Source organism: Triturus cristatus, chromosome 1_1 (genome assembly GCF_964204655.1).
Source record: "Triturus cristatus chromosome 1_1, aTriCri1.1, whole genome shotgun sequence".
NCBI classification, from domain to species: Eukaryota; Metazoa; Chordata; class Amphibia; order Caudata; family Salamandridae; genus Triturus; species Triturus cristatus.
In genome coordinates, this window is record NC_140579.1 from 1,011,449,357 (window position 1) to 1,011,463,451 (window position 14,095).

Genomic DNA, 14,095 nt, shown 5'->3' on the forward strand with positions numbered 1-14,095 from the left:
TAGTGCTCTGTTGCGTGGATCTGTATCAGATGTAGAGAAGGTTACGGATGATATTCAGTTTTGTTACTTTGGTCCAGAACAAGAAAGTGCAGGAAATGACAGTTATTGAAGAAAATGTGGAAGAGAATGTAGAAACCACTGCTAGTAAATTTTGTCATTTGATCTTCAAAATTTTTACTATCATCTCTAATGAAAGACCAAATATTACTTGTTGCCGGAGAAGCCATTATAAAACTCAAACAAGGAATGTTGATCTCTATAAAAAAAAAGTGAAAAAGAAAATAATTATGAGTGGAAGGATTTTGCTACATATTTGTTTCTGGAAAATTGTTTTGATTTGGGTGAAGATCAGCGCATTTGTAAATACTGTTATAACAAGTTATAAGAAAATAAAATGCCAGCTAGAGCTGTACATAATAATTTAAAATTGGTTGATATTCCTGCAGAACTTAGTGATTTAAATACGTATGAGTCTATACTCAATGTGTCCATCCGTTTCAGACTATAGTTCGTATGGAGCCCAAAACAGGTAAATTACCTCCTTCAGGTTTACAAAGAGGTTTAAAAGGAAGAGTTGTCTATTTGCCATTAGATTTGAAAAAAAATATTGAAACAATTGATGCAGATAGTTTGGAAACTGAACCATTAGTTATTCGGGTTAATGGTGTACCTACAAAGAATAGGAAAATTTGGCAGAAGCTAGTAGGTGTAAGAAAAGTACAAAGAGCAAATTTATATTTGAAAAGAAATAATAAGTACTATGAATCAATTTATATGGATGAAGATGAAGTTTTACTAGCAGACACAGAAATACAAACTGGGCAAATTGAAAAAGTGGATAAGTCAAAAGAAGAAGAAATGTATAACCATTTCAGCATACATCCTCTTCATTCTAAAGAAGTTATGGGAAACACTATTGATCTCTTTCAGATGAAAAAAGCAAAAGGAACTCCCGTGAGTGTATGGGAGGAGAGCTTGGAAGCTCATCGTTTTCCCCAGCTGTTTCCTACAGAAAAAGGTGGACGATATGATCAACGTCCAGTACAGATTCCTGCTTCGGAGTATCGGACTACAAGATTATATGCAGAAGGTCCAAGATTTTGTCAAAGTATTCCTTATTTGTTCCATCTTTTATTTGAAAGTGACTTGTCTGCACTATCTTATGCAGTAAATCACATTTTAAAAACTGGAGTACATCTACATAATGTGTCTGCAAAGGATTTTATGAACAAAGTGCAACAGCGAGATGATCATTTGGAATCTCAATTGATTATTCTGATGGCTTGTCAGCGTGGAACTAATGAATATTGGTACCGACGCCATGGAGAATTGAAATGTATGTTACGGAATTTAGGAACTCCTACATGGTTCCTTACCCTAAGCTGTGCTGAGTACGCTTGGGATGATTTACTGGATTTTCTTCGAGAGGCAAATTCAAATATTGAAAATATCCAATACAAGACAGCAGGAGAATTGTGCTCATTGGATCCGGTTAATGTTTGCAGATATTTCAATCATAGATTTGAGGCTATGATGTCCTTCATCTGCAATTAAAAAAATCCACCTCTTGGAGAAGTTGTGTATTTCTTTTGGAGAAAAGAGTACCAAGCAAGAGGTGCTCCTCATATTCATATGCTGCTGTGGATCAAGGATGCCCCAAAATTTGGAACACATTCTGATGATGCAGTTTTAGCTTTCATTGAAGAATATGCAACATGTGCTATACCTAAAAGCACAGAAGAAAAAAACTTAAAAGAGCAAGTTTTACGTTTCCAAAGTCATCGGTGTGGAAAATACTGTCGACGAAAGTACAAGAGTAAAGATAAATTCTACACAAAATGTCGATTTGGATTTCCACGACCAGTTCTTTCAAAAGGAAGAGTAAACAGTTTTACGTCAGCTGTGCGACATACTATTACAAGAAAATCGCCTAAAAATACCTACAACCTAAGAAGAAAAGAAGAGTCAAAATATATAAATGACTACAACCCAGTCATTTTATCCATGTGGAATGCAAACCTGGATATTCAGTATGTAGCTGACAATTATATTGCTGTTGCTCGGTATGTCACATCTTACATCAATAAATCTGAGAAAACTGAATTGAAAGAAATGTGGGAAGAGATTTCTCACAAGAAGAAAGCTATACAGTTTGTTTAAAGATTTTATCGCATCAAGAAATTGGGTCATACGAATGCTCAGATAGGTTATCATCTGCAAGTCTGTACTCCAAAGCCAGAAGAATAATTTGGGTAAGTTTAGGCCTTGCAGGAATGCGAAATCGGGTATTGAAATCTATTCGAGAAATTGAATATTTAGCAGAGAACGAACCAGAAAGTACAGACATTTTGAAAACAAATATGTTGGACACATATTACCCAAACAGAAGTCATCATCTTGAGAACATGTGTCTCTATGAAGTGCTGCAGAACTACATTTTTACACGGAATGCCACAGAAGCCATCAACAATGGAAAATATAAAGTCATTGGTGAGGAAGGATGTTTGGTGAAAAAAGGAAGTTTGATTAATCACAGGAAGCTGAGTTGCGACACTACTGACAAAAAGGAATTTTTCTACTTAGCACTTTTACAGCTGTTTAAGCCATGGCGTTCAGAGGATGAATTACTTGGAGATTTTCAGAGCTATGAAGATTCCTTTAATGCATGTAAAGATAGCATAGAATGCAGTACTTTCACAAATTATGTACAAATGATAAATGAAGAAATTGAACAAGAAGCTACAATTGCAGCTGAAGTAGCTAGAGACAGTTCTCAAGACAGTCAAAGTTCTGGTACGCTCAGTCAAGATCCCCTAGGACAACCAATCGTAGAAAATGAAGCTGCAATAGCCATGACTGAAGTGGAAAGAGCTATGAATCAAGCTCAGGAAGATTTAATAGACTTACCAAATTTGGAACAACAACTGAATGATGAACAACAACAAATTTATGAGGAAGTCACAAAACAAATTGATCATGGATTACTACATGAAAATAAAGAGTGCTCATGCACATCACTTGAACCAATCAGAATGTATGTGAGTGGACAAGCTGGAACTGTAAAAAGTTTCTTAAAGTAATTAGAAATAACCTACAGAAAAAAAACTGATTCAACTTTGTCTTGTGTTGTTACTGCTCCAACTGGGTTAGCAGCATATAACATAAAACCTTACATTGTTTGCTAATGTTACCAGTAGAGCATGAGAACAAAATAGAATAGCACAAGCTAACAGGAGAAGCATGTTTTGAAGTTGAGTGTTGAAGAAAATGAAAGTTCTCATTATTGATGAGGTAAGCATGGTATCAAACTTAATGCTTGCCTTTGTGCATTTAAGAATGCAGCAAATTCTAAAGACAGACTATGACGTGTTATTTGGAGGAAAACAGGTTATAGTTTTTGGGGATCTACTGCAGCTCACTCCAGTTAAAGGACAACCAGTATTTCAAACCCTTACACATGAAGACACGAAAAAGTCATTAGGAAGTATAGGTAATGTGAATATTTGGACATACTTTGAGTACAAAGAACTCATTACCAATATGCGGCAAGCAAATGATGATGATTATGCAAGTATTCTCAAAGATATCAGAATTGGACTACTCACAGAACATGGCAGAAAAGCTTTACAGAGTCGATTGCTATGTAATTTGTTTCCAACAGAACAAATAGTTCCAGAGAAAATATAAAAGAAAATTGCAGAAAAAAATACTGTAATCTGCTTAATGCCAACACTACATGAATGCTCTATATTCAATGAAGAACTTTTGAAATTGGAAAATGAAGAGATTATGAAAATGGAAGCCGTGGATAAAATACAGCATGAAGGAATAACTATTATATTGACAGGCAAATTGAAAACTAAATTGGATTCTCTAGAGAAAAACATATCGAAAACAACTGGTTTAGAAAAGAATCTGTATGTATGAACTGTCGAGTAATTTTAAGATGTAATTTGAATGTAGAAAAAGGTTTAGTGAATGGAGCTATGGGCTAAGTTGTGGGTTTTGTTAATTACCAGAAAAAAGATGGAATTGAATTTTTAAAAATAAAATTTGATCAGATTGAAGAGGTTAAAGACATTAGTCGTTGTTCAGTTCGTTTTTTGCTTGTGAAAGACAATGTACGTAGGAAGCAGTTTCCGTTTTCTCTAGCATATGCTGTAACTATTCACAAATTGCAAGGATTAACTGTAGATAGTGCTTTCGTAAACATTGGATCTAGTGTGTTTAAAGAAGGTATGGCATATGCTACTTTATCACGAGTGAAAAAATTCTGGTTTATTCATGATAGACTTTGATAACTCAAAAGTTAGGGCTGATGCAAATTGTGTAAAGGAGTATAATAGATTAAGAAGCTATGCTCCTCATTTAGGTCAGTATCCTGTGTTTGAAAAACGTGTTCGTCGGAAAAGGAGAATTGAGAATATCTAATGAGGATGTACAGAAGAGAAAACAAAGAGTGATGTGATTGCAAGCAAAAAGAAAAAGGACAATGTTGAAGAGGTTGTTGGTTGTCATTTTGAAAATAGCTCTGGTGTCAACTGCTACGCTAATGTAGTATTTTATCTTGAAAGTTTGCAAGAGCAGATAATACTAAATCATGAAGAAAGATTTTGTTCTCTGCCGAGTTTCCTTTATGAGAAGTTGAGTAATGATAACACTAAAATAGAAAGTGCTTCTGATGTTAGAAATCTTTTAGGATGTATGTTCTGGATGTACACAGTTTACACAAAATGTCCAGCAAGATGCACAGGAATTCTTAATGTATATGCTTATGGTACTGGAAGATGAAGGGGTAGAAATAGAAAATATGTTTGGTCTCTTATAAATGGGAACATTGTTGTGAAAACTGTATGAACACATGCAGCACTAATGTTGATTCTGAAAGGTTCATACATTTAACATTACCAGAGAGTAAATCAGTGACCTTTAGTAAATTAGTTAAAGATGCAAATCACAACATGGAATGTTCTCAATGTAAATCAGAAATGTTATCAACGTTATTTTTAAAGAAATATGGACAGTATATAATTAATGATGCAACGTTTTAGAGCTGATGGAACAAAATTGGACACTTTAATAAAGAAGTTTGTAGGAAATCAATTATCAATATCAGGAAAGACTTGTTGCAGTTGCAATAATTTTCCATGATGGACCTTCTATAACTTCTGGTCATTACACAGTTTATCTAAAATGTGAAAAAGGCTGGACACTGTGTAATGATTCTAAATTGATTTTCAAGCAACGTTTGCCTGCAGAATTACCAAATTCCTACTTAATTTTTCTAAAACCAAAATTTTAGATACAAATTGCAGCATCTGAAGAAACCATTATTTCGATTTTATAGGATTACCATTGGATATTTCACCTAAAAAGGACTTAAAAATTACCATTTGGCCTCATGGAAAGGTAAATGTTTCTATTGTGGACTTCTTTGACAGATATTATTTTGGTGTATGTGCTTAAGCAACAAGATTTACAGACGTTATTTATTGCAAATAGTTATTGTTCTTAGAAGATATTTTTAATATATATATATGTTACATTTCTATCAAGGTATGTTTTACTGAGGATAGATTCAGGGCTTTTTTAAACAATCTTTCAGATTGTTTATTTTTTTGCCCGCTGTTAAGTGATGAATACAATTGATATCACTATTTTCAGTGAAATTCAATATATTCTGAAATCAGCAAAAAAAGGGCAAAAAATTACTTTGTTAAATATGAAAATATGTGTGCTGTATTCTAAAATGTATTGTTAAATATTACCACTTTTTTCAGATCTAGAAAGAAAATTTAGGAAATTGAATCAATTTTTCTTGTAATTAAAAAAACCCATTTATTTCTAATTAAGTTATTTTGTTGGTCAGGTAAGTTTAAAATATCTGTATTTCTCACCCCTTCACTTTCGTGCTCCCTTTTCTTCACTTCTCCTCACTCTGCTTTTCTCATTCCTCTTCCCTCCTTTACTGCTCTTTCGTAACTCCCTCACTCCTCTACTACTCCTCTAGGTTTACTGCCTCCATCACTATTTTTTCAACCATGTTTCTCTCCCTGTCTCCATATGTCTCAGTCATTCTAACTGCCTTACTCCTTCTCAGTTCCTTGCTCTCGGTCTCTGTTTCTGTCTCTCTCCCTTTGTCTGTCTTACCCTTAATTTCCTTAACATCTGTTTCTACCACTCCTCCTCTCTCCATCACTCATTTTCCATCTGTTAATTTTTTAACCTTCTCCGTCATTCTCCTTCCCTCACTGTCACTATCCTTTACTCAGTCACTCCTATTCTCCTACTTCACTTCCTCCTGTCTGTCTCTCACACCCCTTCATCTTTTCGCATTCTTTCCTTCACTCTCCCTCACTCTCCTTTGCTCATTGAAATCCTGACTCCCTTTCTCACTCCAGTTTCCTAAATCCCTCCATCCCTCCATCCCCTCACCCCATCTCTCACTTTCCCTTACCCCCTTTTCTAATCCTCATACCCCTTATCTCACCATCACTCCACTTCTCTTACTTTCAATCCCTTTACCCTGCTGTACTTCATCCGCTTCATCCGTTACTCCCTTTTCCTATCTCCGTCCCTTACTCCCCTTTTCTCACTCCCCCTCCATCACTCACTGCCATTCCCTTACTCATTCACTCTTCTTACATGTATCCTCTACCCTTAGTCCTTTTGTTGCAGTCAGTCTTTCACTTCCCTTTCATGACTGATCATACTTTCCTTTTCTCACTCATTCTGTCTGTCCTTTCCTCCTCTTCACTCAGTCATTTCAATCATTCATGTATACACTACACATTCATTCAATACAATTACAACACAGTATATTAGGAATATAGCTCTTCTGGGAGAAGTGAAGTGAGTTCTGAAAAGAACTGTTTTTTTTTAAAGCACAAAAAAAAAAATTGGTAATGAAAAACTGTTCAACAGGAAAAATGAAAAAAATTATGGGCTGAGCATGTGTGCTGCTGTATTTTGTTTTCGATCAAGTTAATACTGCTCTCAGTGTAGCAAAGAACAGCATTGCACACATTACAATGTATGTGCACCTTCTGGAAAAGTGGGCGGATGTCCAGTGACCTAGTACACGGAGAAACTGCGGCCGCAGATGATGTGCTCGGCTGAGCAGGTGGAGGGTTGTCTCTTAGGGCTCTAGTTGACTCGAGCATAAGGTACAAGATGCACTGTCTTGAAGTGTCTCAACATTGACTAAATACTAACGAGTATTTCTTGGTGGGATCTCCTCTGGATAACACACTTCCACAAATAGTGCATGTCACCTTCGGGGCATTGACCTTCTTTTGGCCCTCTGGACAGGTGAAGAATTTCCAGATAAAAGTCTTTGTTTGGTCTGCCTTGGTGGTACCACAAAGGTCTCCTCCTCACTCCCTGAAGTAGACTGCTGTTCTGCCATTTTCAAGTAAAATTGTACTAGAATAGCTGTTCAGCTCCTTGTCCCAGGAAATAAGAAATAGTGAGGGGAGTGGGTGTGGTGTTTGAAGATCCTGGAACAGAAACTACTATGAACCAATGAAAAGTGTTGTTTCGTAATCACATGACTTGCCGTGCGCGCACGTATGCACGCACGCATCAGAAATGAATTACTTTTAACCCGATTTCTAAAACATGAAAAGGAGGCAGGGAAGACACTCCCTGACCCCCTAGACCTTCTCAGGAGGTCCCTAAAGGACCTCGTAAATCAAAAAAAACCATTGTTTAATTAAAAAAAATTACCAGTGCGCGCACGGTGCGCGCACCGTGAAAGCCCCCCCCCCCCCAAAAAAAAAAACATTTTAAACTGTTTAAGTTTATAGAAGATATTAACTATGCTGTTCAACTTTATCCAAATAAAAAAAAAAAAAGAGCCGAGCCATTCCATATTACAGGATACAGTCAGTCAATCTATAACTATATACATAGGTAGTTCATTGTAAAATATATAAAAAAATATAATACATAAATTAGCATTTAAAAAACCTTGCAAATTCACTGAAAAAACCATAGGTTTCCCACACGTTATAGTTAGGAATTAGCATTTAAAAAACCTTGCAAATTCACTGAAAAAACCATAGGTTTCACACATGCTATAGTTAGCTGAACATTTCACTCGTACAAAACCATTGAAATTCCCCCATTATAGTTAGTTCAGCTAACTAACTCGCACGACCGCAATCCACTGCTGATGACGTCACATATTACATCACTGAACCCACCCATTATTGGAACCCTATTGGGACTCAATAGAGAAACCATTAGATCGGAAGCTTTACTTCCAATTTAGGATTGGATCCCTCCCCATCAGGGCATTTACGTCTAGCTGGGTGGGGATAGATGGCGATAAATGTCGTAAATGCAAGGATAAGGTGGAGACGTTGAGCCATTTCTTGTTTTTCTGTCCATTGTATGCAGCCCCAAGAAATAAATGGCTCATACCAATATGTCGTCTCATTGGGGTTCGGAAACATGACGAGGCATTACGAATATTACGTTCTGATCCCAGCCTCCCAATAGCTCTGGCTATGGCAAAATTCTTGAAATGGGCATGGGTAATAAGAGCCAACGAAGATTGCTAGGTATAGGAAATCCGAAAAATCTTAAGATGGAGATTCGCACTAGTTACTAATCATTGAACTACGATCATTTTATGTACATCCCCTTTTAAGAAATCTATTCAACACTAATTATGTGAGTTTAATTGTTTATCAATTTTAATTATTTATCAAATTGTCTTATGACTTGTATTATGTCTTATCTATTCTTGTGATACTTTTATGACTTATTGTCGAATAAAGTTATAAATTTTTTAAATTCCCCCGTTATAGTTAGTTCAGCTAACTATAACTCGCGCACCCGCAATGCACTGCTGATGACGTCACACATTACATCACTCATGACATGGTCAGTGACATCACTCATGACATCTCAAATGACATCACTGATGACATCATCCAGTGAATGTGTCTTTCTGAACAATAAATATTTTTTATATATGTATATCTAAAGGTTAATGGAAGAATAAATTGGTAAATAAGTGTCTAAATGGATGTTTTTTTGTAAAAAGTGTGTGTATGGGTGAGTAAGAGAGTGAATGACTGTCTCAATAGTGTCTTTATGAGTAAGTCCATATGTTTTAAACTAGTATATGCAAGTATTGATGTATATAAGTGAGGATATATAAGTGAGAGATTGGAAGAGTTCATGTATAAATAGGTATGTGTTTCTATAAGTGATTGTTTAAGAGAGTAAGTATGTGTACGTTTCTGTAGAAGTAAGTGTAGTGGTGTGTGTATAGCTATATATTCAAGTAAATGGATGTTTATTTGCATGTGTGAGTATGTGTGTGAGTAACTATGTATGAGTGTAGGTGTGTAACAGGATGTATAGGTGTATGAGTACATATGATGACTGAGTACATGTATGAGTGACTATATAGAAGTGTTGATGAATGAGTGGATGCGTATGTAGATTTTGGAATTACTGAATAGGTTGTTCTAACTGGTATTGGTTTCTCTATAGTTTTCAAAACTTTAGTTTGTATTTTTCAATGTGTGTATCAAAGTTTATATTCGGATAAGAGGAGGTCTGCCACTCTTACACAAGGATGATGTCATCAGTGATGTTACTGACCATGTCATGAGTGATGTAATATGTGACGTTATCAGCAGTGGATTGCGGTCGCGCGAGTTAGTTAGTTCAGCTAACTATAACTGGGGAATTTCAATTGTTTTGTACGAGTGAAATGTCCAGCTAACTATAACATGTGTGAAACCTATGGTTTTTTAAGTGAATTTGCAAGGTTTTTTAAATGCTAATTCCTAACCATAACGTGTGTGAAACCTATGGTTTTTTCAGTGAATATATATATTTTTTTAATTATTTTTTATCTACTGTCGGTCGCCAGTAGATAGTTAGGACCTATTTTCCATAGGAAATCCGCAACATTCTATTTGGAATAACGTTGGCGCCGGTTGACTAATCCTCGCAAAATTTTCCAAACTTTTGGCCAGCTCCGCTCCGCCCCTGACAGTTTTGCGGTGATCTGTCAAGCGGGGGCCGGGAAAAAAGGGGGGGTCCCAAAACACATTTTCCCTATGCAATTTCCCATAGGATCTGTTGCCCGAACCGCTGAACGGAATGACACCAAATTTGGCAAAGAGGTAGTCCTCAGTTATGACTCGTGCCTTTTGCATGTATGGTGTGAATCTGTTCAGTAGTTCCTGAGAAAATTAGGGTAAAAAAAGTTTGATATATCTATGGCCGCGGAGGATCCGCGGACCGTACCCGCACCGTAAGCGCACCCTTCCCGAACCGAGCGTGCACCCTCCCGATCGCGCGCTGAATGCTAATTGGCAGTCGAGTGTCTCTCTACATTCGAAACCAGGAACTGTTGGCGGCCATTTTCTGCCTTGGTAGAAGCGAGGCTGATTAAGTAAGGGGAATAAGTGTGTAAAACATAAAGGGGGTAGAGTGGAAATACTCTGACCCTCTAGAGGTGCTTAGGGGGTCCCAGAAGGACCCCCCTTTTTTTTTTTTTTAAACCAGCAAAATGCGCGCACGGTGCGCGCATCCTATTGCGTTTGGTGCACGGATCCTCTCGCGTTGGGTGCGCGCATCCAAAAACATGGAAAAAATATATATAAAATAAAGTTTTGCACAGTTAAAAAATATTTTGACAAATAAAAAAATGTTTGAAAAACCCATTAAGTTCAAATCTTTTTTAATTTAAGAGTATTAATTGAAAAAATAAGTTTAAAAAATGGTGATAAAAAGTATTTTTAAAAAATGTAATTATTGAAATGACACTGAATTTGAAAAATATAGAAATCCAATCAAAATCATTAAACATGATATCTTCAGAGATAAGTTATAGATAGGAATTGGCATTTAAAAAACCTTAGAAATTCACTGAAAAAAACCATAGGTTTCAGGGGTGTTATAGTTAGCTAGACATTTCCCTCGTACAAAACCCTAGAAATTCCCCGGTTATAGTTAGTTCAGCTAACTATAACTTGCGCCCCCGCAATGCACTGCTGATGACGTCACATATTAAATCACTCATGACCTGGTCAGTGACATCACTGATGACATTTCAAATGACATCACTGATATCATCCATGTGATAAATTAGAGCATCTTCTCACACCCTAATATAACCTTTGATACACAGACTAAAAATTTCAGACGGCCATTTTGACAACCATAGATACTCCAATACCAATAACTACTCACCCACTCATTGACTCTTAGGTCTACATACATCTCCACTCACTCACCTGTACAGTCGATCATACTTACAGTCACTCTGTGCATTTATACACCTATATAGACACTCACACTCCGCCAATAATCCATTGAGGTACTGACACATCTAGTCAGTCATGCAAATAATTAATCACAGTAAAATGTACTCACCTATACAGTTAAAAACACTCAAGTTCACTTACTCATAAAAATACTAACAAATTCTGTGTCTTCCTGCAGAAAAACAAACAGCACATGACAGATATCCTTGCACTATGGCGCATACAGCCACTCCCAAAATCACACACTCACATATAGATAGTTATAGACTCTTACACACATATGCACTGCGTTTCACATATGTAGTTAGTGACATGTATAACTGAGATATACATTCAATCACTAACACACCCATACATACACTCACCCAACCATACAGTCCATCACAGATGCACTTTTAAAACCATGCACCCACTGAATCACCCACTCACACATCTAGTCACAGAGTCACACACACCCTACCCACACAAACACTCAGGCACCCATACAGATACTCAGACAACCAATCAATAACCCATATAGACACTCATATAGCTATTCACAAAACCATGCAGCCACTTATACACCAACACACAGACATTCACACAGTTTAGTCACTAGTCTGCAGTAAGATACATTTAATGACTCACTTAGAGTCAGTTAAGCACCTAGAAAATCATCCATTCACACACTTGTACACCCACTTATTTTTCAACAGGCCTTTCCCTTTATATATTAAACCTGTTCAGAAACACATACTCAATGGATGATGTCAGTGATGTCATCAGTGATGTCACTGACCATGTCATGAGTGATGTAATATGTGACGTCATCAGCAGTGCATTGCGGGGGCGCGAGTTATAGTTAGCTGAACTAACTATAACAAGAGGAATTTCTAGGGTTTTGTATGAGGGAAATGTCCAGCTAACCAACGCCCCTGAAACCTATGTTTTTTTCAGTATATATATATATATATTCACTGAAAAACCCATAGGTTTCACACAAGTTATAGTTAGCTGTACATTTCACTCGTAAAAAACCAATGAAATTCCCCCGTTATAGTTAGTGCAGGCAACTATAACTCACACGACCGCAATCCTCTGCTGATGCTAATACTGTATTTAGACACTTATTTGCCCATGTCTTCTTCCATTAAATTTTAGCTATACATATATTACAAATATTCTTTTTTTCATAAAGACACATATGTCATCAGCAGAGGATTGCGGTCGCGTGAGTTACAGTTGCCTGCACTAACTATAACGGGGGAATTTCATTGTTTTTTTACGAGTGAAATGTACAGCTAACTATAACTTGTGTGAAACCTATGGTTTTTTCAGTGAATTTGCAAGGTTTTTTAAATGCTAATTCCTAACTATAACGTGTGTGAAACCTATGGTTTTTTCAGTGAATTTGTACGGTTTTCTAAATGCTAAAGTTACTTTACGCCATTCGTGGCGTGCGCGCCCAGTTAACGCAGTTCGTTCCATGCGCGCACGGTGCGCTTCGCGCACCGCGCGCCCACTTTACGCAGTTAGTGCCGTGCACGCACGGTGGTCACGCGGTGCGCTGCGCGCACCGCGTGCCCACGTTATGCGGGATGGGCCATGTACGAACGATGCGCTACGCGCACCGTGCGCACATGGGGGACATATTATGCGCATCGTTGTGAAATGTACTCTTTATTAATTTCACCAGTTGAAATATGCAATGGACAAATGGTGCCCTTCGGGCACCATTTGCACACGGGGTGGGGAGAGTGTGGATAATTTTATTTATTTTTTAAATTTTTTACCGTACGCGTACGGTAAGCGTAATCGGCGATTTTTCGAAAAAAAAATAAAAAAATTTTTGGCCTTGGGGGTTGTTTGGGGACCCCTATATCAATGCTGGGTGGTTATGATCTCAATATACTGCCCCTTTAGACATTTTTTGGCTTTATTTTTGCTGCCCCACTCAGAGTGCGAGAGAGAAAATGGCGGCCGCCGCTTCCTGGTTTCGACCGATTCGAATGTTTACTTAGATCTAACAGCCAATCAGAATCGCGCTCGCGCACGTCACCGTACGCGTACGGTAAGCGCACCGTAAGCGCACCGTAAGCTGGCTCAGATATATATATTGATTTAAAGGCTATTTTCTCAGAATCTACTGAACAGATTTACACCAAACCTACAAAAGGCACTTCCTTGACCTGTAGACTACCTCTCTGCCAAATTTCAAGGAACTCTGTTCAGCCGTTCGGGCTGTAGCTGTGTCTAAAGGTCCTATGGAAAAATGCATGGGAAAAACGCGTTTTGGGACCCCCCTTTTATCTCAGCCCCCGCTTGACGAATTCCCCCGAGACTTTAAGGGTAGGAGCGGAGCGCCCCACCTATTTTGAAAATTTCGCGAGGATTCATCGACCGGCGCCAAAGTTATTCAAAATAGAATGTTGCGGTTATCCTATGGTAAGAGGGTCCTAACTATAACTACCTACTGGCGACCGCCAGTAGGATATATATATATATATATATATATATATATAATAAATAAATAAATAAATAAATAAATAGGCATATTTATAGAATCTGCATATTTATATTATTACAAATATAAATGCATGCATATATGCATGTTATGTACATGAAAGTTTGAAAAACACTAATAAAAGCAAAGCTAAAAAGCCACCTAATACAAACAGAATTGCTTTACCTTAAACGAGGGCGAGACCTATTGCATTTTCAATGCTAGTTTACTTTGGTTCCATCAAGAAGGAATTCAGATGTGTCACACATTTGCCATAAATTCTGAATGGTAGCAATCTAGTTGCTTATTAGATCAC